Source organism: Hetaerina americana, unplaced genomic scaffold, assembly GCF_022747635.1.
Source record: "Hetaerina americana unplaced genomic scaffold, ioHetAmer1.1.p SCAF_10, whole genome shotgun sequence".
Taxonomy (NCBI): domain Eukaryota; kingdom Metazoa; phylum Arthropoda; class Insecta; order Odonata; family Calopterygidae; genus Hetaerina; species Hetaerina americana.
In genome coordinates, this window is record NW_027286070.1 from 45,615,370 (window position 1) to 45,641,046 (window position 25,677).

The window sequence follows — 25,677 nt, forward strand, 5'->3', positions numbered from 1 at the left end:
TACCGACAGTTTCGGTAGACGATTTCCCAAGCTTTACCGCAAATTTGATGGAATAACGCTGCTCCAAAAACTTCGGCATCGCGTTCCGTGACGTGGGTCGAGCGTGGAGGTTCGCGTTAACAGAGCTCCTCACTACACCACAGCTCAGAGCCGACTGCCTTTTTCAGCGTCGCTTGCCAACATACCCCCCTCCAATCGCAGCCCGTCAGAGCGGTGCTGGGCGCGCCGCTCCAGGCGCGCCCAGCCCAGGAGTCAGTACACTTATTTTCCGGACGAACCCTGTAGAGATGAGTCTCTTGAAACGGCGACACATTTGTCTTCAATTACAGCATATGATCAGGTTTATTTAAGGGGAAATATCAAGGAGTTTATGAAAGCCATGGCACCGCAATATTTAAAGTACGTATGGCTTTAGTAAAAGTTAACATTAATACCACCTATGTTCCTGACAACATTTTTGAATACCGCTTTACCTAAGTGAAATAGAATTCTGAATAAAACTACTGGAGGTTAAGCTGCAGCCCCTAAACAATTGCGATTATTTTCATGACTCACGTTTTTTTTTCAACTTGCATCCTTAGAAAATGGTTATAATATTATTTTTATTCATATTCCCATCTCTTTTATGTGCTCTAGTTCTTCTAGTGGTATGCTGGTCTTAGCGATCCCCTTCTTAAAGACAACTTTGTTTGACCAATATTGAATTAAAATTTGGGTTTAGACTACACTCAATAGCTTAGTTAACCAATTATTTTATTTTAATGTTATAATATGTACATATCACCTTTTGTGCGTACCTTCTTAAATTAATATTCATGCATTTCTACGTAAATATTCACCACTTTCCAAAACTTATATTTGACTTAAAAGGAAACGATCTATGATTATGAATATTTATAAATGTAAAATAGCAATCACAGTACAAATATAGGCAATGGTTACGAAAATAGGATTTATTCCAAATCAGCGATTTACTACGTTATTAAAACGAAAACTAACAGATAAATAAATGCAATCGTAAATATGAAAACTAATTTCATTTACATATTCTAGCATACGAGCCATCTTAATTGGCGTATAATGACCCGATAACTAGGACAAGGGTTAAATAATAATTAGCTAATAATATATATTCGTAAAGAAAATAAATAATTTCTTACTTAGTCCCTAAGGCGTGTATAATCAATAGGAATGAATTTAAATACTGTTATGACTTAATCATATAATTGCATGTGATATAATGGGCAAAGATAAACTATGAATGTAAAAGACAAAATTATTACTCAGTGCTGATATTCTGATGGAAGTGACTTCCAAAATATTATACAACTGAAATAGCTTTCTCATTTCACTAATCACTTTTCTGTTTCATTACTTTCTTCTTCCATTCATTCCATCTAAAATTTAGCTCCTTCCCGCTACCTCACTTAACAGTCTATCTTTTTCTGCCCTGACTAACACTTCTTTCGTTTTTTCTTCTTCTTAAATCCTCGTTTTTTTAATCCCTCTCCAAGGGTATTTCTTGGAATTCTCCAATTTTAGGTTCAATTTTTCCCAAAAATACCAATTATTGAAGTAGCACAAACTACTTTCCTAAAACACAAAAAAAATAAAAGGTAATAATCCAGTCGCTGAATCTATGCTTTAAGTTCTTATGAACAATATCCTACCTCTCCACTATTATTTATTCGACTAGTTCTCATTTGTTTATCTACTTTGATCTTTAATTTAACTATTCCATTTCTTCAAAATAATAATACTTTAACAGCCCAAAGATAAAATTTTCTTTTCAAATTTGCATGACTGCCACTTTAATGCTCGTAGAGACGACCGCAGGCCTTTGGCTGGCTGGATAATTAGAACTTAATCATCCTAAAATCTGACTTAATTAGCTATATGAACTATTTCATATGTTACCCTCAATAATTCATGCAATGTATTATTTCATCTTCACATTGAAGACGTAAGGTTTAAATATTCGTAATACATACCATATTATGCAATCAATTGAATAAATCTTCAGAAAGGTTATTAATGCCAACATGAGAATTTCGTGGATACAGTTCAGGTAATGTTTTTTCCTTTTCACCATCCAGAATTTCTGCCTATAAGTTAAATAATTTCTGCACTAGTTCAATCATCCATGCACGTAATGTTCTCTTTATAAAGCCTAAGGAATTAGCTTAATGATTATTAGCATTCATTAAATTAAAATAAAATTTTCTTGGTTAGGCTGAACGAGATACGGTATAGTGGTTCTGTGATCGGTCATTCATTTTTATTAAAACATTTAAAAAATACTTTTAAAAGCTACGGTATCTCTTTGCCACTTCAACGTATCACTGTAATGATTTTTACAACACCTTTCCTTGAATACATTTGTTATATCTGTTAGTTTCTAATGTAATACTCCGCGGTCATACTTCACTACTTATGTGTTCACCTCCTAAAATTCAATTCTTTCTTCCTATCTATCCTTTGACTCATGGATTCCTAATTATTTTCATGATTATTGTTCCCATTGTTTTCTCATCTCCTTTGTTGATCCCTTATTTTTAATCCTCCCGACTACCTTTTACTGTTCCCTCCCTTTATCCTCCCTTAGAATTTAATAGCCCCATTCCCGGTATTTCGCCCTTTTTGTTCCAAATGAAGCTTCTAGATTCAGTTTTCCTTAGCTCCTTCCCTTTGTGACCGTCCTACTTTTTACTAACATTTCATTAGTGCTAAATAATTTTGAAAATCTGCATCCACTCCCGGGAATATGAGGGCATTGATAACGCTCATTGCAAATATTTTGCGTGAGACCCTACCAATAACTGTCTCTGAGCATTTTTTGTCCGTATTTAAGCTTATAAAGCTGCTACAATCTGATGAAAATTACTATAAAACAAATTTTTGCCCAAAAATATTAATCACCACAGTCATCTCTTTTTCCTAAATCATTCTCCTCATAATTTATCATGTCTTGTAACTTCCAATACTATACTGCGATGACCCCATCACTGTAAGGGAATTTCTTCTTCGGTGCTATTATTTAATGTAAGTTACGTGAAATCACGAAAGAAATTGGTAGTTTACGAGAAATACGTTAGATCATTAAGAAGAATATAAGACTGAAATCCTTTCATCTTATTATATTACTTTTATAAAAAATCTGGAATGACATGTAAAGTGAAAATTCAAAGAAGGCCACATTAAGAACTCTCGGTGGACTCCCGTTTTTGCACTCATCCAAGCAAAAGCCCTACGGATTTCTCGAAGAGCCTAACGACATTCAGGTTAGGAAGCAATGGCATCGTAGCTCATGAGTTTAGCTGTTGACGCAAATCTTAATAAGACCACGGAGCAAAGAGCTTACATACATTCTCCCAACAATCCTCTCTCTCCATCCTTCTCCTCCTGCCCCCTTGAGGACGTGAGCGGCATCCGAAGGAGTTGTCGGAACAGGAGGAGACCCGGGGAAGGGGCGAGGAATTCAAACCCATAAACATATAACAGCTGCAAATTTAATATAAAAGTTGTCCAAACAACAAAGTGCAAACGGGACCATGGGAGAGGGGGGAAAGGGTTGGGAGGAGGGCCGGAAGGAGAGGGGATCTGCTCTCCCATTCCGAACACCGCCGGGCTCCGTGGCGCGTGCGTCGACGCTCCCCGACGCTCCTTTGTTTCCCGTCACGCGGTTATCTTTTTAATGCGATTTGCCCCTCCACTGCCTCCTCATCCGAATCCTCCTCCCATCCCCCGTCCCATCTCACTTCCTTCTGCTCTCCCTCCACCACCCCCGAAAACAACCCACCACCCCACACCCTTATATCTTTCCGTTTCCTATCCCTCCTCCCCGAAAACACCCCCGTCACACTCCCCTCCCTTGGAGCCCTCCGCCTTGCCATCTTCTCTTGACTCCCTCACCACTCTCTCCCTTTATCTCTCACTCCCTCTCCCTCATTCCTATCTCACCACCTTCCCACCCACGCACTCCACTCTCTGTCCTTCCTTCCTTCTCCCTCTCTCTCCATCCCCTTCTTCCTTCCCCCTCACCTTCTTCACCCAGTCCCCCTCCTACGTGCCACGGGGAATCCAAACGGAAATGAAGCAGGCGCAGAAGTGAATTGACGACGGCGGGCCAGGAAAACACAGCTCCCGGTTTGTCACTTCTCGAGAAGCTAAGTTGATTAAAAGCTTTGAGTGAGCGTTTCTGATGACTCAGTCGAGAGAGCAGTGGCGATGGGAGGGGAGGAAAAGTGAGTGGGGGAATGGGAGGGCGAAATTCAGGAGGGGTGAGAGTGGAGGGGGTGGAGGTTTTGGGTGTACGGTTGGCTGTAGCATCTTTAGGGGAGTGGAAGGCGGTGAGAATGGGGAAGGGCGGAAGGGAGGAAAGGTGAAGGTAGAGGATAGGTCTAAAAGAGGCGGACTGGGAAGTAACAAGTCTGCGGAAGGGATGCTGGCTAGGAGGAACATCCGGGGATGTATCCATTGCCCAGGGGATAAAGACTGCAAGTTGAGAGAGAGATGGAGGAAACAGAATTGGAAAAAACCAAGCCTCCTGCAGCGACAAATCAAAGCTTCGAAAAAAAAGTTACACCTCATTACGATTAATTCGCGCCGCGGAAGCACACATATTGGCCGCTTCATTCATCTACTCAGAGTACTGACGCAAGCAAGCTTAGAATAATCTAATGAAATGCTAACAATAGACCACAAGCTTGGAGCGTCCCGGACGAAAACTTTCTCTTTCCATAGTTGTTTCAATGCTTGCTTGCAATAGGCCAAACGTATATCCGGTTTTATAAATCTATGAGAATAAGATAAAGTGACGTAACCTCGCGGAGAATCCCCCAGATGAAATATCAAGGAGCTTAGGTCCATGAATCAGTTACTGTGACGCGCAAATTGAAGTTAGCATGAGTTAATTATAAATTTTTGAAAATTTATTGTAGCCGATTGTCCTAAACGTACAAAAGTATTCACGCTTTTCCGGAAAGAGCCGGTTTTAGATGCAAAGATCCAATTGCAAAAACGGAGAAATTAAGGTAATACTAGACCTTTTTATTCCAATATTCAAGCCTAAAGAGAATAGAACAGTAGAGAAGTACAAGGGAATCAATCTTGCAAACTAAATTCGCGATAAATTTGATTTATAAAGATGAAGACATAAGATGACGAATTCATTCAGCATTATCAATAAATTCCGTAATATATCGTGTGGAAAATCAGCATATAAAACATTTTAAGTTCCAGGGTTTTGACTTTCAACTTTTATTTTTGATTTTTGCATGCGCGCTTTGACGTTTTATATTTTGCGCGTTTTGATTGTACATCTCCCAACGAAACGACGTAAAATTTTTGTAAAATCCGTCCTACTTCGTACCGTTCACCGTTCAAGTAATTGCGCGGGAAGGATTCAAATGTTGACGCAACCAAACGTTTTTCCCACGAAAAACAATATCTCCGATATCAAACGACTTCACCAAATCCCTCGAGCGCAAAACTGTGCAAGAATGAGCGAGTGATCTGTGGTGGCACTCGCCTCAAGAGTCAGTGCTCAAAATTAGCATGATGGGATTTGCGATGACACGAGGCGTCGCGACACGTCGTGCATGTCGCCGCAGTAGCGTGCTGTACTTGTGCCCTTTAATCTTTGCCTCGACAAACGTGAAATGGTGTGCGTAGAGAAAGACCTGGGGGAAGGGAGGGGGGCAAAATGCCGAGAGACGAAGTGAGTGTTCAAGTCGCGGGGAGGAGGAGGAAGAGGAGAGACAGAGGTGAAGTGAGATAGGGAGAGAGTAGTACTTGGCGCTGATAAATAGGGCAATCCCAAGGTGGGAAGAGTGGAACATCAGATTCGCGAGAACAACCTGGAATCTAAACCATGATTGCGTCACCTTCAGCCTCCCCCGTACCCTGGGGAACATCCCCTCGACAAAGCAGCCCTCTTTTCGTTCCGTTCTTATTTCGGTTCGGAGTAATGAGCAGCCAGATAGTACTTGAGAGGTTGCCAGAAGTTTCCCCTGATTGTAAGCCCCTCCACCGCACGGGACGGGGTGAGGACACGTTTGACGGCAAAACTACGTTTTAACTCTTGATGAGAAAATTGAATTACGTGCCCGACGGCATTCCCCCCTGAGCGTGGGCTAATGGGAAGAAAGGATTTGAACACGCGATCCTCAGAGAATATAAGTTCGTATCTGGTGGCACATTTATCTTCCATTTTTTGTTTACATATATATTGCTTCACTCATAATTTAAACGCTGTTTACTCATAACATCAAGAGGATATAAACACAAGGGAGGAGGATTGAGCAGTGTTTCTCTAGAGGTTATCAATAGAATTTGTTTTGTGTGATTTGCGCGAATTAAAATCCTGTGGGCCTAGAAAATCCATTATGAGAAAGAATATAGTTAATTACACAGAAATCTAGTTTCGGTGATGAATTTGATTGAGATTATTACAATGTTAATATTTATTTAGAATTTAAATGAATTTATAGTTTTAGTCAGAAAAACATCATAAACAATGTTAAATCTTATTTTCAATAATGGAAAGTAATATACTGATACCATGTTCATTTTCTGAAGCACTGAAGATTTCTCTGCAAAGAAATTAATATTTTACGATATAAAAACAAAAACATGAAATGCAAGAGAGGTGATTTCAAGCATGATTACTAAATTTGCAGCATAAAATGCTATCATTACCGAAGGATATTAATAAATTTTCATCTTGATTCTTTTTAGAAAAAGTACAATAGTATAGGCATTCTAATGATTAAGGTAGGCTTAGGATAGACACAGGCCACCAAGTAATTCTCCTGACCCTCCTATAAAACAAGCCATTATCCTACTCTGCAACAAGCATCTCTTCAAGTCCGCACACTTCCTTTCTCCCTTTATTCCACTCCGCATGCCCATCCTAATCCTTCCCTTTTCTCGATTACCTTACAGTCTCCCCTCCATCACAGCCTTCAAAATTAGATTATCAATCGATATGTTCTGCATTCATTTATTCTGCCTCGTTAGGATTTCTCCCAGCCATACTCTCTCCTCCCTCAACATACCTAGCACTTCCTCATTTGTTTACCTTTAGGTCCATTTTACCTTCTTCATTCTTCTCTACAATCACAAGCCTCAAATATACGCCTGTCATCCTTTATCTATACCATGTTTTCACGCCGCACGTCACTACGCTTCATATCAAAGTTTAGCGAGGCTTTTCTAGAAATCCTTATTCAACGCCCCTACCGTCAACTTTCTCCTCCTTGTGAAAGCTTCGTTGCCGAACGCAATTTTCCTCCTCATGTCCCCACTACTTTATGCATTTTGGTCCCAAATACTTCCAAAGTACGTAAACTTTTCAACCTGATCTGGTTATTGCCCCTTATTTTCATGTTAAGCTTAGTCTCTCTCTATCTCTCTCTGGGAAACCGTATAACCTTTGTTTCATTTACATTTACTGTCGTTTTTATTTTAGAATATGTAAATTAGAAAAATTAACTGAAGTTCAACCGAATTCGGTGGAAAGTTGGAAGTAAGAAAATATTAGGAGTATGCATTTTTGTTGTAGAGCAATAAACAACTTCCAGTAAATTCAACAAGAGCTTGCCATGCGAGAATTTATTTTATTGGCTGTCAGAGGAACAGCAAAAATTGGCCATATTTCGTGCTAGGCAATCCAAAGTAAGCTTGCCGTGTTCATTAAAATTATATAAGATGGCGCTTCCCTAACTTCAAAAAGAGGAGGTGTAATTAACTTTCTGATTGAACTTCTATGGCTTTTTTGCAATAGCTCTTAAGTTAATATCTAAGCAAATAATATTTATATTATTAGATGAAAAAATCCGGCAAAAACTAGGAATTGAAGATTGATTTAGACCTCCATTAAAGATAATATTTAATGTATTTGAGTGAATCTCGAGTCACATTACTCTTTATGAAGCTATATTTTTACAAATATGGTAGGAATGAATACTGCATTTAGATAACATAAACCCTTTCAAATTTGGTGGTGAAAATAGAGCATTGAGAATAGTCGTTCAATGAAAACACCATTTTCAGCGGTAGGGTTTTCAAACAAAAATGTAGGTGTGGATACAGGGGGGGTCCATTGTTCCCTTTTCGGATATATAGGACCAGTATATTTGTATTTAGCTTTGTTATTCGTAATCTACTGTTAATTTTAGGTCATGGGAGGACACAGATTGAACATCGCTACATTTAGTAGTCTCGCCAAAAACGATAAAACATCACACTCTACACTATTTTAAACTGTTCTTCGACACCGCATGAGTTCTACCTTGTTTTTTTCTGTCCCACATGGCTGTATGGATGAATGCCTAACGTTTTCCCTCAGCCTTTAACACTCCATCACCAGTCAAAAATGCACTACATTCATATTTTCTGCCTCCTTTAGATCTCTTTCAACACACCTCTCTCTCTTCCCTCACCAAGCGTAGTACTTCTTTGTTTGATTTCCTTTCCTTCCATTTTACCTTTTCGGTTCTTCACCAAACCACCTATCCAAAGCTCTACAGATGAATTCTACACCTGTCCTTGCCTCAATGACCATGTTACCGTACTGTACCAAATTACGCTCCATATCAAAGTGTAAACGATTATTTTTTCAACCCCTTTACTCAACGTCCCTAACATCAACTCCCTCTTGCGAAAGACTCTGAGCCTATGGCAGTTATTATACATATATTTATACTAATTTCGCCCTCCTCGTCCAAAAAGATTTCAAGATATGTTAATTTTTTCACCTGTTCTAGTTTTATATCCCCATATATTCACGTTTTATTTTTAATGTAACTTATAATTAATTTTACTTAGCCGGAACTACTTTTGAATACTTGATATCCCCAAGTATAACATTATCGACATCAGGACGAGGGAATATCTAAAAACTATGGCGATAACAATTAAAATTATTGGCGAGAGAAAACGGTTAAAACATTTTTTTTCTCGTGTAAAATTGCCCCATTTCTCCCTCAGATGTTTTCTAGATTCGACACTGCAATATATTACGCTAATTTCTCTCTTTTTAACAATGGAGTCGTAATACTTATACGGTGTGGATGAGTATGATTGGAGTGAAGCCTTCGCGAGTATTCCACCGGGTCAGAATGATGGCTGCGGATATTTTGATGACTAACTCACAAACTCACTGGAAAACCCACGAAGCTTACTGCAAACGCGCGCCGGGAAAACACCAAATCTTTCATTTTGAGCAATTTTTTACGACAAATTCCAAATATTGCAGTACCCCATACGATTCATTAATTAAAATTACAATTGAGCCAAATGTCAAATTCTGATAAAGTTCTTAATCCACGGTTAGAGAATAGTTTAGCTTTAAAATGACGCTGTAATTTTTGAGATAATTTTCTAATGCAGCAATAATTTTCCATAAAATGAATTTTATAATGCATCATCAAATGGGACCTACCTACCTGTAAGTTATTTAAGTCATTTATGCGATCACTGTTGCCATTCAAAAGTTGTGACGTGCGGTAATGTGTGATGATGATTCATGGCTCCGTCAGTCTCTTTGCGTGAGAAGCTCTTAAATAACTATCGCTTTAGGTGGTGATTCCCACCGGAGAGTGGCATCCGTACTTTATTCCCAAATTCAAAGGACTGCAATCGCAAATTAGGGCTGTGTGTGATAAAATTTCCTGGGCATACTGGGAGAAAATTCCTTGCATTCGGCTCGTACGAGGTCACACTCCACTTCATTGGGATTAAAGAATGTCAATAGAATCTTGTAATATGTTAATGAAAGGTAACTTGCTCTCTTTATCACTATTTCCCTCTATACTGACCTAAATGACTCAGGAATACCTCTTTTGTATATATCTGTTATTTGTACATGTAGTTCACATTACTTCATTGCCTCATATCCACATCTATCAACCTCCTTGGAATCATCTTCGCCATTTAATGAATGTAGACCACTTTCTTCGTCAATGCCCCTAACATGAAAATCAAAGTACTTTAATTTAGCTTCTTAAACTCTCTATTCGCTCCAAACAAAATCACCATTCCTCCCCTCAGTCTTACTCTAAACTTAACTCTTTACTTGATTTGCCGTTAGTACCAGATTCCAAAACTGATCATTATTCCTTTTGCAGAAAATCTGCATTTTTGCACTTTTGTCATTCGTGCCTTTTTCTTGAGTTCCAACACCACAGCTTAAAATTATTATTTTACACTCGGCGTTTATCCTAAGCTATATCCTCATCTATACCTCCAAAAATCCTCGCTTTCCTTTGTACTGGCCAAATCTTTCCCTTCATCATTCCATTAGGAATTCATTTTATTCATCCTACCAACTCTTTTTCAAAACTACTATGACCAGCTTAAACGCTCATCGCTTTTAAACATTTCCAAGAATATCTGATACTTCTATTTTCTATATATATTTGCAATACGGCTTATTGGTGGCTAGCTAATTATTAAATATGCATGCACACTATATTTTAATATTTTCTTCTTTCATCCTTTCTGCTTCCACTTTAAATTGCTTTAGGTCCTTTGCCTCCTATGTCTCCCTAGATCTACATGTCCCTTTGTTACTGCTAAATATTGGTTTCACTATTTAGGATCTCTCGTTACCCTGCGTGCTTCACTACCATTTTTTGGCTCTCATCACAAATAATGACATTTTTCATGGTCTTAGAATCACCTATCTCACATGCTTACAAACGATGCTTAAACTATGTATTTGTTACAACTAATCATTTTTCAATACACTCATTTTGAAAATTTTCTTCATTATCATTCATATAGTAATCATCAAAAGACCCTACCACTTTTCAGAAACATACATGTATGTATTAAATGGCCTAATACACCTGCCCTCAGACAGTCGTTCCATATAAGCCGCTGTACTTTCTCAATTTCATTTGCAAATGTTTTCATTTGTTCTAGAAAAATTCAATTCGTGCGGTCTAGACACAGGTATTCATTTCCTATTTCAATTTCATGCGTACATCAAGACACGGATGAAAGATGGTGTCTAGTTAACCAAGGAGTGAATTCGTGAATTGGGTTGCGTTAATATGTTGACGCTCTTTGAAAATCAACACTTCAAATCCACGAATCGTCGTCTCACATCCGAATATCAAATGATCAAAGCCAATTTTCCTAAGCAAACGATTTAGCCTTACTCAATTTCCAGTAACTTCCCGCGCTTACAATTCACTTTCCTGAAGATTCGCATTCCTGAAGAGGTTTTCCCCCTCTAGGACTTCCGAGGGGAACATCAATGAATGCTTGATGTATAGCGTCAGTTTTGCTTAAAAAATGCTTAAGGCGAAATTTATTTTAGGCATTTGTCATATTTTTAACATTTTTATGCATGTAAACCATCCACGCCGTTTCATTTCATGGCAGCTAAAGCTAATAGCGCATGATTTATGTTCACATAAGGTATTAGCTACTATATACCAAGTTTTGTTGAAGTATCATTTTCTTGCGAAGTTTTTTCTTTTCTTTCGTAGTCATTCATTGTTTCACATATACTCTTTTGTACCTGCGGCTTATGCCAACACTTATATTGAGGTCCCTTTTAATCAATATCCATTGACAATATTAGGCTATCACAACATCTAAAAACACTTCGTCCTTTCAATTATTCCCTTGCTGATACTCTACCGAGTATTTACACCCTGAGGATAAAATTGGGAGTGAAACTTTCGATATTTCAAGTACCAGGCATGTTCCATTATGAGTGTGAAAATCAAATTTTCGTTAGCATAAATGTTTGCGAAACATTATTGGTGTATCATATTTTTAGATTAATATTTATTTCTATGTTATGCAGTGATGTCATCAGAAGTTTATTTGACAGGCGTTGCTAGTTGGACATGTCCAGCTCGTCTATATTTACATCCGATGACGAAAAGATTTCCCGTGAAGGCTTTTATTCCCATAATAGTACAGGAAAAAATTACATGGGGCAAGGCCTGAATGATAAGAATGATGGGATAGGATAAAAAAATTCATATTTTTTACGATATACTAAGCAAAAAGTATTATCTTATTGCAGTATCCAGCCTGTTGCTTTAAAATTGATGGCCTTGGAAACGTTCCAGCATATTCCCATAGCGATCTATTTAAAGTTATAAATTCTGGTGCGAAATAACAATACAAATTACCATGGATATCGGAATGTGATATGACGATTATTTAAACGGCAGAATCCACCACTTCGACTTATCTTGGTGTTGATGATACCGAAGATTTCCACACCGAGTTTTGTTCTTTACTCTCAGGATAAAAATGATGCGACCAAGTCTCATCTCAACTGATAATCATAGAAAAACTTCTCATCTGCTGATGAATTAACTTCTTGAAATTTTTCCATTACCAACGTGTGGATGGCCCTCAATAAATTTTCAATATTTATTATTCTACTCTAAACATCATTTGACAATCCTCTCTTGGTATTAGAGCGCAAGTTTTGGTACAATTGTTTAGTACTGCTGTGACTGGAGTTCCATGTCCAATAAACATTGGAATTGTCTCTTCCTCCTCAAAATTTCAAAAGTTGTAGCATTGCTATATGAAAAGAATTATTCTTCAGAAGCCTCTTGGAACATTGAGGCCAAGTGCATATATGTATAGACCTCGGCAAACGACATTTACGGGAAAAATTAAAATGTCAACGCGACGCATTTCTCCCCTAGTGTTACCTTCGTCGTTGCCGTAGACGAACTGTAAATGATTCAGCTAAAAACGGACGGAATACTAAAGTCAAATTAATGAAGCTTCATCACGTTCAAGTATACGTTGAAAATTGGGGATAAAATTAATTTATTTATTTTGATAAACTTTCATTTTTGGAAAATAAATTATTTGACCGAAAAATTTATGATCATATATGTTTAAATAACCCTCTTATATCTAGGTAAATACGAGACATCAATTATTATGTACGACTTATTACCAAGGCCTGGACATGACAAGAAATCTAGCCCCGACACTAATACCAATTTCGAATGCAAATCCCGGATTTCAATTTCAAAAGATTTCAGGTTTAATTTTACAAGTCCCGAGATCCAGTAGAAAAACTTTGGGTGCTACCGAGATTGGAGATTATTTTTCTCCATAGCGAAATAATGCAGAAGCAACGTAATATTTTGCATTTTTTACAACATACGAGAAATGGTATGCCATAGCTGTGGTTTAAGGGTGGATACTTCGCATTTCAGCACTAAGAAAATCAATTAGATGATTTTTTTTGAAGTTTATACATGTTTCCATCCATTATTCTTGTAAATTTATGCCTAGTTAAGGCAGGGGGGTTCAATCTCGATAGTTCCTCCTATCTATTCAACCAAAATCAGTCAATTGGCTCTTCATTATATTAACTCTATTTTTGTAGTGTGTGTATTTTGTAGTCTTTTACTCCATTTGTGTAGTCCTGCAAGCTATATTTACTTTTAAATTTACAAATTTTTGTACTCTTGTGCATAGCCATTACTGATGTCTTGTACTCGCATGGGGTAGAAGGCAAATGCCATTATCATAAAAATAAACATAGTTGTATATCCTGAGATAGTTGGAACAAATTAAATACAACTCTAGATTGTCCATTTTAATGACTAACTGCTTTTCGTAATAACCAACTCAACGTTGTGAAAGTCGCAAGAACTGATTGTTAATATTCTAATACTCTTCTTGAGTATTTATTTTACGCTTATATTCTTAATATGGTTTTCAATATTTATCTACTAAACGACGCCTTATCGGGGCTGTTTTCACAATCTGCGAGTCAATTAAGATGTCTTTACAAATCAATATTTAATGTCACACAAATCTTTCATGTGTAATTAGTTACAGATAGCCAGGGTTGTCTTTACATTCATGCACTTGTTGCCCATCACCAACATGCTCTAATTTGCGTGGAATACAAGTGCTTAAAATTAATTTTTAGCGCTTGTAGAAAGTTTGCGAGAAACTGGCTCCTCATTGCAATTCCATGAATTGTTTTTCTCGACGATTTTAATAGGTCCACCAAAAAAATCATAATTTTAGGCGAAAGAAAATTTTATTAAATCTTTCACCAAGTGAAAGATTAACCACATCATGAAACTTCACAATGAACAAGCAAAGAAAAATGTGTATCATTTCTGGTTAATTTTCTCCAAACGCTTTCAATTCAAGCAGCTATCATGCTCGTGGGAAAATAAAATTTCAAGGGACACTTTTGAGTGAGGAATACCTTCTCAAGCACAAGTTTCATAACTTGAAAATGAAGCTCAGGATTCGAGGAATGGGAGCTTTGGGCCCAGGATTTCCAGGATAATTTCTTTCCAGGATCGGGATTGAATCCCAAGTTTGAGAAATTTCAAGGAATCCCGGGCTTTTTCCCAACACCGAGATAGCGGTTTCATGCCTTGCGCATCAATAATCTTCTTCAATCTAAAATTTTTCCTCGCTTCCTGAACAATTATATGTTAAATACTTTCATAAAATGTTTCCATGAATGTGAAAATAAATGTTAATGGGCCAATCTGCCATTCCAAGAATGTCTTTTTCGCAATATTCGTATAATCTAGCTACAGGCAACGTTTTATTTCTAGCTGATGAGGAGGGATATCAGAGACAAACGAATTTCCTATACTAATCTCCCTCCCACCTTTCCCTTACTACCTTTGTAGGTATGCCATCTTCTTCCAGCGGATATACTCTCCTCAAATTTTTAAATGGAATGTTAAACATGTGGATTTGTACCAGTAGTTGTAGTTCCGTAAATAGTTGTGTTAGGGTAAGTTGCATAAGCAGTTGCGTTAGGATACGAAGAGCTAATCCTCATATTATAGGTCGCTCAATCCTAAGATTGATTGACTATAGCCCGCGATGCTCCCCTGTCTGATGCTAATTGGCTTACTTCCTAGTATTTTTTGTAATGTACTTTATTATTTATTTGTACAATGTATCTCTTGGCCTTGGGTCTCTTGGGACTTTTTTTTCTATTTTTCTTTCTTCAATATTCTTCTCCAATTCATTGTTCCTCAGTTTGCGGCCAATCGATTTGGTTCTTCTTTTCTCTATGGTGTTCCATAAGGTCCGTTCTTCGTCTATTCTTCTGTATACTTCTTCATTTCTTATTTTATCCGTCCATTTAATCTGAAGCATCCTCCTCCAGCACCAGGTTTCGAAGGCTTTTAGTCCATTCTGGCCCACTTTTCCGATGGCACATGCTTCTGATCCATAATGCTTTCATGTATTGTTTTCTCGTCTGCAGTTCTACCTTCTTTAAAAAAATCAGTTTTCTTTTAATTATGACTGCTCTCTTTGTTTGAGTTATTCTTCGCTTGATGTCTGTAGTCCTTCTCTCGTCCCATGTGATGGTACTTCCGAATAAGAGAAGGAATCCACTTGATCAAATTTTTTTTGTCATTTCTGTGTGATTACTGTATTTCCCTTCTCTCCTCCACATACTAGACTTTTAGTATTCGTTTTGTTTATGTCCATGCTCTATCTTTGTAGAACTTGATCCAATGAATGTAATATTCCTCACAGTCAACATTAAAATATAATATAATATATGGAGTTCATTAATACAATCAGTCGTGATATTCTTGTGTAGTCATCAATATTTATTGGCATTTATCATAAATCTTCAATCTACTGTACAGAACAATCCTGATTGTTTCCATAGCTAAATGCATTCTTTACTACTTTCATATGCATATATAACATACTATTCTTGGTGCGGGGAATGGATGCTTTCACCATTTGGGTTAGAAAATTATGAAATATAATTGAACAGTAACCAGTGAATTATGGTTTTGAAAAATAGATATTTTTCTTAGGTCTTTGGAGGAAGGCGCTCGCATTAAGTATGTAAACGACAATTTAGGGAAGAATATTTCATATTATATATTAATGCATTAATAAAATCGAAGAATGGATTGAAATATCGGAGCAGAGCTCATCCAATATCAAGCCTTAGTGTGCCTGAGTGTATGAGTGAAATACTTTCAGATTAGGGGAGTCCAGTTTACGATATTTTTATGTTCCGCCAGCTATTTCCGAAGGAGATGAGACTACTGAAAGAAATCACCCAGTTCGAGCAAAGCTAAGAGTCAACCGTATTTCAACCTATACTCTACCACCATTTGTCAAGCGCTCCTTCTACTGAACTACCACGATGCCTAGTGTTGAATAATTCTGCACAGGACGACCGCTGTGTGAAATTCAGGGGAAAAATGCAATACCACCGGGTACCGGTCCCCTGGGTCTTGTCGTCCGTCCCTGCTCAAACTGTTTCCGTGTTAGGTGCCATTTTAAAGACGGTGGCGTATTTGCATTCCATCCGCCCTCCCTCCATCCTCGCCGCATTCATTGGCGCCCCTCGAGAGCGGCGGACGACGTCGCTTTTCCGTGCATCAACCCTCGCTACCCCTTGGCCGTTCGCTTCCCTCTCACACACGGCGCACTTGGCCGCCTTGCTCCGCCCCATTCCTCCGTCTCGCTCTTCCGCCCATCATCCCTCGCCCACTCACGCCCTCCTCCGTCTCTCTCTCCGGATCTCTCCATCCACCCCCCACAGCTACTCTCAACAACGTACCCGCAGGCCGCAGTTTCTGCACCGCCTCTCCCCGCCCACCCGTGTGGCATCACCCCCACCCTTTCACCCTCCCCAACCTTGCTGGTCTCATCAAAGCTGAATGCAAGGCTTCCGCGTGTCTAAGTGGTCCATATGCTCAGACCTTTGCCATCCTCCATCTCTCCCCCACACCTCCTAGCCCCGCCGACCCGTCTTTTTCACTCGCTGCTGGACTCTCCTTCCTCGTTTTACCCCCTCATCCCCCGATTTCTGCGGTCCTTTCATCACTCCCCCTTCTTACCTCCAGCCCCGAAGTCCCCGCAACGCGATCTTGAATCTCCGGATCTCATGAGACTCCTGCCGGCGAGTAACCGGGACCCTAGGCCACGAATTAATTGCGAGACCGTCTCATCGCATCAAAATCCTCGGTCACAGATGATTGGTTTTTGGTAGACGATCGTCAGCCCTATATGGCATCGGTTTTCGTGGGCGCCGTGAAACTCGAACAGCCCTTTCAAATTGGTCGGTGACACTTTCAAATCAACCCCGCCAACTTACGGTCGTTCTTTAAAAAACGAGGAAAGAAATAATGACAGAGTACGGAACGAGTTATTCACGAAGGAAGTAAAGTCCACACGCATCACTAACAGGTATAAGAAACCAATGTAGAGCTTGAAGTTTTGAGTTAATTTTCACCGGGCTTTCAGTGTTTTTCTAACTGACAAATTTACACAATTATCACTTTTATTACAGATGTAAGTGATCGCTGAAAATTGGTGGTAAAATTGCCCATATTATCCGATATATATCATGCAAGATATTTCTAGAGTTTTGCACGAAATATTTGTGCCAGGTTCAAATCCCCTTTTTTTGCTCATTCCGCAATTATGAGCGTGCGTGAAACTTTACTTCGTCCTCTGAAACCTCCACTATAATTCAATCTTATCGCGTTGGATTAAGTGCGTGACTCGAATATGGAGAAACCCACCTGTGATTTTTGAGTGCGTGCACGTGTGAAGTGGTGTCGCTTTCTGATAATAATCCATGCGATACGTTCAATGTTACGTGAAAGACTAAATTACGCTTGGAACACTTGGAAATCTTGAAATTGATAGTCACACTGATAACATCATATTTCAGCCACGGAGATTCGAAGAGAAAGTGTGGTGTTTTTGGCATTTGGGGACTATTGGCGCATTATATCTCCTTTTACAATTTTCCATGTAACTCAAATATTGCTCATAAATGAGTCTTTGAAAAAGCCTATATATTATGGCTATTTTAAACTAACATTATATGATTCCTTCTCTATTTAAATTTGATATTATCTAAGAAAAGCGAAAAAATGTATTACTTTTCCTAATTTTTTCCATAGTTTTAATGCATAACCAAGTTGAATAGACTACAAGCTCCAAAGCATAAAAGCCTTGGATTATTCGAAGTGAAACACATTACAGGAAGAAAACAATGCGTATCACTACAAGTGTACAATGAGCCAATTTCGTTTGACCAAATTAAGTGTCCAATACATGCTTTTTGTCTTAAATTCAGCATTTTTGTTTCCAATTAATTACCGGAGCTATGAATTCAAACGGAACTTATCACTAGAGGTATTTTCATTCTCATTTCTCAGAATTCAAATCTTGGATCTCGAAAAATTAATTATTAAACACAGTAAGCCGTTTACAAATTAATCCAAAATAATAAACATTTGACAGTGTTTACTCAAGTTTTTAATGTTATCAAAGCAATTAATCAGAGAGATAAAAATTTGCAATGATTGTAAAACAATTCATCAGCTATAAATAGGTAAATATCACTGGCCCACAGGGATCAGTATGGGGCCTCATTATATTTTTGGGGTACATTAATATCATTTGGAAAAAAAAATTTTAAAGAGATGTGACAATATTCGCGTACAATCATGATTTAGGTTATGAGCCATCTGGGAAATAATTAAAACATAAGATGCATTACTTCTCAATTTTTCAAGAAAATGGTTTTCTTCAATTAAGACTGAAATGAGCGTGCGTAAAAATTAGTTTCCTCTGTGCAAAGCTCGTCGCCCTTTCATATTTGTTTGGCTAATGAGTCTATGGAATAACTGTGTAGCTAAATGCCTTTTTAAGAAACTTTTACTCAAAAATAACTTTACACTATGCTTTGAAATGACGAGAATAACTTGAGTTTGTATTATAGATTTTACTCTTCACCAATTTCAAAATTTTACCCATTCATGGTAAAAGCCCTCTTCCAAGTTTTAACGATATTTGATAACATTTTCATTCATTCTGAGGTATACTACAGAATCATTTCTCGGTAAGGAGCATACGTATTGTAAACTAGCTGTACTTTTTCAAAATATAATTGCTAGATATTAGCTGAAAATAATTATCATAAGAATTCACTCCTTTTTTTACAAATCTTGGAGTCTTCCATTGAAACACTCATATGTTTGTACATTGCAATGAATATATGAGGAATAGCTATACGACTTCAGCGACTAACTGTTCTTATTTAAGTAATTTACAAAGAGACTTACCTGAGTCCAATATGAATCACGCCAAGGAAGTTTTTGTGCACAGTTCCAAAAATAATCAATGCAGTGTTGAGAGTTTGTAAAATGTGAAACTTCTCAAAGTATAAAAAAAAAATAATATTTACTTCTGAATATATTTAAGATATATTAGCTGATTTTGTATGACCAACTGACTGTCTCTTTTATTTACTTTATGGTTCAATTCATGGATGCATTTACCTAATGTAAACTTTACCTAAACCCCCGAAACCAGCTGAGATATTTTTCTGTTTGCTTTGTCACTGTGTAATATCTAACAGTAAGAAAATAATATCGTTATAAAGTTATGCACAAAATTTGAAATAACCTTACTAAGTATTCAATAAGTACCTATAGTTACAGCAGAATTTGAAAATGATAATCAAATGCCATTGGAAAATAACAAGTTAAAGTTAGACCGAATAATTCGAATGATGTTAGAAGGTGCACTCCTAAACTAGATGAAACTGAGAATGTAAATATGTTTAACGTACACTTGATTAGTACCACTGACAGAAAACATTTAATATAGCCTCATCAGATGGATCTTTTAGAGCTCTATACAAAAAGAGAAATTTCATTGCAGATTACAGCCAAAAGGAAAAAAAAATCTCCGCTGAAGTTCTGCGCCAACCTCTTTTGTACGCCCTAAAATATTGATAACGTAAGACCAACAGACACACACAACATATTAAATAAATAGCTCCACACTGCTCCTATCACATGTATTCAACGCTTTTGGGATGAACGTTTGGGGCTCGATTGACATTATAACATGCATCGGTAAATGACATTTTCAGCTACGGAAATAGTGACATATAATTTCCAGGGTCCGTACCCTGTGAGGGCAGTGCATACGGCACCCTTTACGCATTTGCCATTGCTTTAATCATCATGAATGTGATAAAATAACGCACAAGCCACTGTGGGCATTATTTATAAAATCCCAGGGGAAACAACACGGAAGGACGACAAAGAAACGCGGAATGAATACAAATATCAGAACCTTAAGAAATTTCCTGCTTAGGATGAGGACGGAAGGGAAGATGCGGAGAAATCAGAGGAGCAAGGGAACCAGAGAGGTAAGGAAGAGATGAGAAAGATGCCGGGGGACGGTGGAGGTGCAGGATAAGAGAGATATACTTTTGAATTCGAGTCAGGCAGAAAAAAAGAGGCTCAAAAAGACTCGAGTTTGACCTCTGGGAAGGGGTCGTTAGGTTAGGGCAAAGTTAGGTCAGCTGCGGGGATATAACCGAGAACTGCCAGTGGATGTTTGCTCCCAAGTTATCATCCTTCATCTCTCTCCGCCTCCATCTCACTCTTTCTCTCCTCCTTCCTTCCCCCCCACCATTTCCTCTCTCCTATCCCCTCCTTGCCATACACGCCCCTCTCACGCGCGGCGACGTCAGGGTAACCCTTCCCCCTCCCCGACTCCCTCTCTCCACACAGAGATCCCTCCCCCGGAGTACACTCTGTACCGCCGCTCTCTCAGTATTCCCCCGCCGGTCAGCCCCACCGCCACCACCCCCCCCCCTGTCTCGCGCGCGTGTCCAACTCAAAAATCTACCCCCCTCCCCTTGCCCTGCCACCTCTCTCCTCTCTCCGGAGCACAGACCGCTGCAACTCTCGGGTCCACGTACGTACGGTTCCTCTCCCAGACCCCATAAATAAATTCTTGACCACCGGGGGAAAAGTTCCATCCTCCTCGAGGAGATCCTTTTCCTCCTCCTTCTCCCCCACTCCCTCCATCCTCCCTCCCATCCATCCACCCCGCTCTTTGTCAGGAATTCGTCCGTCCGTCCCGCTGGCGAGAGCGGCATCTCATATTTACCGAAGCGGATCTCGGCTCCAATCATGACGCAAGAGGGGGTTAAGGGACAGGGGTGTGCGGGGCGGAGGAAGGCTCGCATGTGATTGGAGTTTGTGAGTGTGTGTGTTTTTGCCCCTTCCTCCTCCGTTCCACCCCTCCCCTTCCCCACCCCCCACAACCCCTTTTCCACGTCTTCCCCCCCCCCTCGCCCGCGTGTGGTCGCTCACCGTGTGCTTTTCGTGCACGCTGCGCACTTTGCATTTTTTTGCATGTCCTCCCTCGCTTTCCCTCCCTTCACTCCTTCACTCCTGACTCCCATTCCTCGATAGCGGGATATCTTGTTATTTTGTTTCATTCGAAAGACTCGCGTTTTCTCGTACGGGGATTCGCCCACGTATCTCTCATAGTCTATCTCTCCGGATCACGTAGAGAGATCGGTAGGCATACAAAAAGGAATGGACGAAAGTAGGCATTTTTTTTTTAGCCGAAAAATGTGTTTTCAAAAATTACCAACTACAGTGTGGCTGTGATATACATCAACCCGACGTCAAATTTAAAAAATAATTCACTTTCGACGTCATTTTACCGGCTGCGATGCATGGTTTAGGGTGAGCAAGTATATCAAATGAAAATATTAGCGTAGAAAGGGGGAATGGAGGTTCTTTTAATATGCAAAATTACTTGTAAAAGGGTGAATTCGGTAGGCGGTGAGAAACAGTCGGTGACAATGAAACATGCAATTGGAATGGGCATCTCGAGTCACTGCATAACATTAATTTCTAAGTTCAATCGGATTTTCCAGAGAAGGATACGAGATGCAGATTCAACGTAGTTTGTAATGCTTCGTAAAGGATTCTCGGGTCTTCCACCGGGTCAAGGGTTCCATATTGGCCGACGTTTCGATGCCCGACTCGTGCATCGAAACGTCGGCCAATATGGAACCCTTGACCCGGTGGAAGACCCGAGAATCCTTTACGAATCAAATACGCCGGGAAAGCACCAGATCTTACTAGTTTGTAATGCTTTAAGTTATAACTTATGGATTGAAAAATCAAAACGATTGAGTACTGGGAGGTTCATCAGCATCCTTTTTTCAAATACCACGAAAGGTGCGATGACGAACGCTCGTAATGAAGTGGGTATTTGATAGCAGGGGAGATCTTAAGAGAGCGAACATTTGAAAAATTGTACCAGGATGAATCTGACACAAGGGATTTAGTATTAAACTCTTAAGCATTAAATTGAAATAATATTTAAAATACTTCGCCTTTCCACATAAATCACTTTTATTACTACCTAGTTTTCGTTATGGTATAACATCATCCACCTATCCATTATAACATCCATTAACGAAACCTAGGTAGTAATAAAAGTGATTTATGTGGAAAGGCGAAGATTTTAAATATTATTTCAATATGAAGAATTTCCACCAAGTTACGCCAGAAACTGTTTCATTCTAAGCATTAAGCTAACCGACCGCGGCAATCATCAAGTAATCATAAAATATCCGAATTCAAGGCATAATAGGAGTACAGTCCTAAGAAAATATGCTATCCACGCCTACCAAAACGTGTGAAAATAATGTTTTTTTCCGCTCTGTACAGAATATATGATCATATGCCAATTATTGTGGAAATTTGTCTCCCCCGCAATCGATCGAGAATTGCTTGTTAGATGTTTATGCATTAAGTGAAGCAATACATAACAAATCCAACCGCATACAGAAATACGAATCACTGCCTATCGGTCATAGACATATGACTGTTAGTTAAAAAAAACTGAAATACAAAAATATTATAAGATTAAATTACGAATTAGGAGGAGCTATGAAAACTCTTGAAGAAAAGCACGCTTACGAAAATAATTCTCCGCGGTTACCGTTGGAAACCGGGATAGTAGAAAAGAAAGCAGCGCCGTAGGAAGACGGGATAATCCGAAGATTACAATCGCAAACGAAGAAAAGGCAACTTATAAGGGAACTGACGTATAAGTGACCATAGATATCGACGCATAAAAGTGAGCTCATGGAGGAAAGAAGTAAGTGCGAGGACCTAAGAAAAGAAGAGGAAAAAGCCATCCGCAAAAATTTAGGAAGAACAGGTAAACGAGAATCTGAGAAGGAAGTGCTGGAGTGGATTTCAAGCCCCTGCGAAGAAATCAACAACGACATGGAGCATCGCAGTGAAGCACTGTTACATTATACAGACTAATGAAAAGACCCTATGGAGTAGGAAAAACGAAATACCTTAGCATCAAAAATTCAGATGGGAATATGCTTACAGAAGATGAGGGCATAGGAGAAACGGACGGACGGAGTTCATCCACCTCTGTGAAGGTGAACTTCGACCTCTAGAGGTAATGGCGGGGATGCAGAATTCGCCGCCATGGCAGTGCCTCTCGGGATTTCTCAGCACTGTGCACGTACAAGCATTTTCAAGCAACAGCATACAAAAGTATCGTATGCACATTTTCATCTACTCATTACCCGATCTTAGCGTGTGCGTCAAAGAATGCATATAATTTTCATTAATTATTAATTCATAGGGCATTAATAGATAGTGAAATAACGTCACATTAAAATAAAAAACACGCATTTATTTAAATAAAGCGGGAAAAGTTCTCTTTAGGCCGCAAAGTGTAAGTCTAAAGAAAAGAAGTATGAAAATAGAGCATGCGAGGATGTTAGTAGAATTACCTTGCAGTACTCTTGGAAAAATATTCCACTCCGCGGGACAAAACAATTATTTCACAGTTTTAGTCGAAAATTTCGTCGCTGGAAACTATTTCTGGGGCTTCTTTTAATTTGAACATGGAAGGAATGGATTTCAGTCTAAGGGTATCATGCATTACAAGTGAAAAAGTATTGACATTATTTCCGTTTAAGCTTGTAAATAATTTCCAAATGCATGATTAATAAGACTTGAAGTGTTTTTAAAATTTTTCGGAAACAACCTTATCTTTAGAAAACCATTTTAATCAACTTGGAAATTGTTCTCACCCAGTTATTATTCATTGATCATACTGGATAACGTAAGATGCCTTACACCTATTTCAAACATTTCTAAGTTCACGTATGGATTGGCATTTTGTAAATCATTTTGTTAACTTGATAAATGAACTCGATATGAAAAACCATGGTTTTAGTTTTCAAAAAAACATTAAATAATCATAGTGGAATTTGTGTACTATTAGAAGAAACAACATAGCATTTTGCAAAATTTTGCAAAATATAATGCACGCAATATATTATTTTAGACACAGATTGTAGAATTAAATTTTTTCATCCTTTACGCGATCATTAGGTAGAAAGATTATAAGGGTTTGGTCACATATATGTTCATTTCATTTATATGTATGCATTCATAATTAAATTTATAAAAATATTGACATAATTTTACACGAACATTTATATGCCTCAATCCTTGTGTTCTTTGCACATGGATATTGTACAAAAGATGAACAACTTGAATCCTTTGTACGTTGTTACTTAGAATTATTATATGGATGACCTGAACCATATTGAGGTAGATAGCAGTTAACAAAAAGAGAAATAATGCGCTGCTTTGCCCCAAAGGTACATGAATCAACATATAGAGTGATTCTCTGCACCTAAGGCGTTACATTTTACGCTTATTAAAGCGATGAGGAGAGGTGAATACTCTGGCAGGGACTCATGGACCGACCCTTGATGGATGGATTACAACGAGCTCACATCCGCATCCCGAAGTAGAATGAAATTAATAATTTGCTGACCACAGATTTTTTTAGGAATACGACTACATTAACACGCATAGGCAACTGAAATTAAATTCTTTCTTGCCTACATGCAGATACACGTTACTTAGTTTGTATTAGAATGAGAAAATTTTAATTATTGAAATGGAAAAAAGCATTTCATATAATTTAGGATGTAGATAATGTAACCATAAACAATCAATATCTAATATAACTTTTGAAATATTTTCCTGAGAAAAGCAATAATGAATGGATTTAGAAAGGAAAAAACAAAGAGACATGTAAAGTATGGGAGAGACAGCAAAGAACATTTAAGCAGAGAAAGTTGAAAAGAGTCATTTGTACAATTGAACAACTATGACCATGTGCATTTTCCCAGTGAAATGTCAGCTTTTTGCTCACAAATACTATTGTTCATAATTTACCTAAAATCTAATTGCAATTGCAGGTAATTTGTTTCTTGTGTATAAAACCAATTTCTAACATATCTTTTTGTCACCAAGAAGTTCGATTTAATCTAGTTGTTAGTAGGTCATACATTTTTCGATATTGATAAAAACAATTCATAACAGTAACTTAAATGAGTGTATTTGAAAAAACGAACTCAAATCGTACATGAACTTAAACAAGAATAGCAATTAGGTACTGGAAATATTACACACCCGCAAAGAGAGCAAAATAAAATCATAGCTTTTCGGTGAGAGAGTGATAAATGATGGCATGGATGGCCAAGGAGGTTCGGGGGATATTCGGGTCGGACGTCAATCATTTTATAATTCTCTTAAAAGAAATAAATAAATATGCGTAAAGCCATTCTCTGCACCAGGGGACACATCGTGAATTTTCAAAAACCTTAAGAAGCAGTCTGGAGGAAAAAGAGAGATTCTCGCCAAAATTGCAGTTGGCAGCACAATTCTCGTGCATCCCAGTTGAGACAACGCGTGAAGCCCCTTTGTCGATACAATAGAGCAAACTCAGACACCTCCCGCTCTCCCCCAGGCCCATCGACCCATC